Here is a 3,384-nt window from a genome sequence, read left to right as displayed (position 1 = left end):
TCCATCCATCCGTCTGTTCATCCAACCATCCGTCTGTTCATCCAACCATCCGTCTGTTCATCCAACCATCCATCCGTTCATCCAACCATCCGTCTGTCCATTCAACATTCCGTCTGTTCATCCAACCATCCGTCCATCCGTCTGTTCATCCAACCATTTGTCTGTTCATCCATCCATCTGTCCATCCGTCTTTTCATCCAACCAATTGTCTGTTCATCCATCCATCCGTCTGTTCATCCAAACATCCATCTGTTCATCCAACCATCTGTCTGTTCATCCAACCATCCATCTGTTCATCCAACCATCCGTCTGTTCATCCAACCATCCGTCTGTCCATCCAACCATCCATCTGTCCATCCAACCATCCGTCTGTTCATCCAACCATCCGTCCATCCGTCTGTTCATCCATTCATCTTTCCATCCATCCATCCGTCTGTTCATCCAACCATCCATCTGTCCATCCAACCATCCGTCTGTTCATCCAACCATTCGTCTGTTCATCCATCCATCCGTCTGTTAATCCAACCATCCGTCTGTCCATCCAACCATCCGTCTGTTAATCCAACCATCCGTCTGTTCATCCAACCATCCGTCTGTTCATCCAACCATCCGTCCATCCGTCTGTTCATCCATTCATCTTTCCATCCATCCATCTGTTCATCCATCCCTTTGTCTGTCCATCCATACATCCATCTATCCATCCAACCCTCCATCCATCCGTCCATCCATCCGTCCACCACAGGGTTGCTGGAGCCTATCCCTGCTACTTTTCAGTCAAAAACCAGATTTGATGGTTATTTCTACTCAACATGAGCGTCCATGTCAGGAACTTTACTGTCTGTTTGATTTAGACTCAAACAATGGATTTAAATGTAATGATTTTCTCTGTAAAATGTCTTTGAATGACCCTCAAATCACATGTGAATCAGTATTATTGTTATTATCAAAGTTTTTATGTGGCTGTGGTCCACTTCAGAACCTCCAGGATTGATGTTAGTCGGTTGAAACGTTTTGAAGGAGTGTGCTGTAGGCATCGCTGGTGACATCTCAGGAGTTAAAGGGTTAAAGTCCCACTCAATCATCTTTTGATCTATTTACAATTTTCTGATCCTGATTCACAGAAATTTAAATAATTAAACTTAATTTATTTTATATTTATCCTTCATTATCAAAAAAATGAACATCCAGTTTTCATCGTCTTTAAAGATTGTTTTTCTCCATCAGTCGTGCTCTGAAAGCCAGAAAATAGTTGTTTTTTCTTCAACTGTGGATGAAGCTGAAGATGATGTTCAGGTTTCTCTGCACCGGAGATCCATCTCTGCTGATCTTCATCCAATCCAGTTCAATCATGACGAAGACAATCAGAAATATTGCAGGAATGTGAAGATTTAATCTAAATGTTCAAACAGAAAAGAACATTTTCCTTTGATTCCAGTTTTGTTCTATTCATGAACAATCATTTGTTTTGTTTTCACAGATTAACAGAAAACTAAAAGGTTTAAATCTCCAGTTTGATCCAGAACGTGTTTCAGATTCTTCGTTTTTGATCCTGTTTCAACTGTAGAAAGAGGAAAACATCTACCGACAGTTGATTCCTGCCTGCAGTGATTCTGTTCAGCGTATTACAACATGAGAAACAGAGATCCAGAAACATGAATGTCAAACTCACAGCTTCATGTTTGGTAGTGAATAATCGCTGCTCCCGTCTCCTCTTCATCATCTCGCTGTCCTCCAGCAGGAGCTCAAAGCGAAGCGCGTCACGGCTCACATTTCTGAATCATGAAGCACAGCCTGTGAGGAGAACGTGGTAGAACCTACAACCAACGTCAAAGTCCAGAAAATGAGCAGGCAGCTCAAGGAATGCAGTGAACGTCTGCAGACGAGACCTCACAGGGATGAAGATTAATTAGTATCTTTGAAACGTCTGAATCACCTTAAAGTCTTTTTCTGATCTGCTTTCAAAACCCTCCCAGTCTTTGAAACATTATTATTAAGTTTTAGCTAAAATAAAAAAAAAATCTGCCATTTTCTGGACTATTTCCTGGTGGAGAAGTGGAACAGTCTTTTTATTTGTGGAGAAAGGGATCAGACTATTTCCTGGTGGAGAAAGGGATCCGACCATTTCTTATTGGAAAAAAGAACCAGACTATTCCCTGGAAGAGAAAGGGGGAAGACTATTGCCTGAAACAGACTATTTATTTCTCCAGACAGGGATCAGACTATTTCCTGGTGGAGAAAGGGATCAGACTATTTATTTGTGAAGTAAGGGAACAGACCATTACCTATTGGAAAAAAGGAGCAGACTATTGCCTGGCGGAGAAAGGGACCAGGCTATTGCCTGGTGGAGAAATCGAGCAGACTTTTTCTTGGCTAGGAAAGACAGCAGACTATTTCCTGGCGGACGAATCAGAAGAACTGGTTTGAACGTGGATATTGATCAAAGACAGAAAGGTGTCCGTGTCTCTGGGAAAATGATCCACATGAAAGCAAAGAGTATTTTTGAAATGGAGATTGATGATGATAAGAGAAAAGAAATGTTCACAGCCAGAAGTTCTCATCATTCTAATGAACCCTGAAATGTTTGTATTGTAGTCTGGTTTTCTAGACCGAATTTCACTACAAAATGAACCCATTAACCATCAGCATTCTGTCTGAGCCAGATTTTGAGGATAAACACCCGGGATACTTTAGGCAGAGACAGAATATGTAAATCCATGTTTGAAAAAATGTGGATGTTTGTTTTTGGGTGAAACGCATGAAATGGGCGGCACCTACAAGGAGCAAAAGGCGGAGCCTCAGAGATCGAGGCGTTTTACTTCCAGGTAGGAGAAGAGTTGACTCAAATTTAATAGATAATTTTTTCTTTAGTGTCCTAGAGGTAATATATGATCATATACAGGGATATAGTTTACTCTGCAAGATTAAAGCTTAAGCTTTGAGCTTCATTTTCTTTACTTATTTAATCTGATCTTAGAAAATGCCACAAGAACATGTTAAAACACCAATTTAATCAGAGTTGGTCTTTAAAGTAAAAATGTAGAGTTTGTGAGTGTGCTGAAATAATATTTAAGTTTATTCCAAACATTTATGCAAAAAAACTCACAAAGTAGTTTGTTTCTTCATAGTTATTGCCCCTTTTAGTCTGTTTAAGGGTGAATTTCAGGGATGAAGAAGCTTGTGGGGTTTTTTTTCCCCGGAGATGAAACTGTTTGTGCGAAAGCCCAAGCTTCATTTTGGGTGAGAAATGTGGAAAATGTAGCAAAAATTATCTCATTTATTCAAAAAAGGTACAAATTTCATCTTTTTTAATGTTTTGTTTCCGAAAAAACTGCTCTCACCTGGACCCCAGAGTAGTAATCTCAAATTCTGAATGGTAATTTCACA

The sequence above is a fragment of the Oryzias melastigma genome, linkage group LG17, assembly GCF_002922805.2.
Source record: "Oryzias melastigma strain HK-1 linkage group LG17, ASM292280v2, whole genome shotgun sequence".
Taxonomy (NCBI): Eukaryota; Metazoa; Chordata; class Actinopteri; order Beloniformes; family Adrianichthyidae; genus Oryzias; species Oryzias melastigma.
This window is presented reverse-complemented; position numbering follows the sequence as displayed.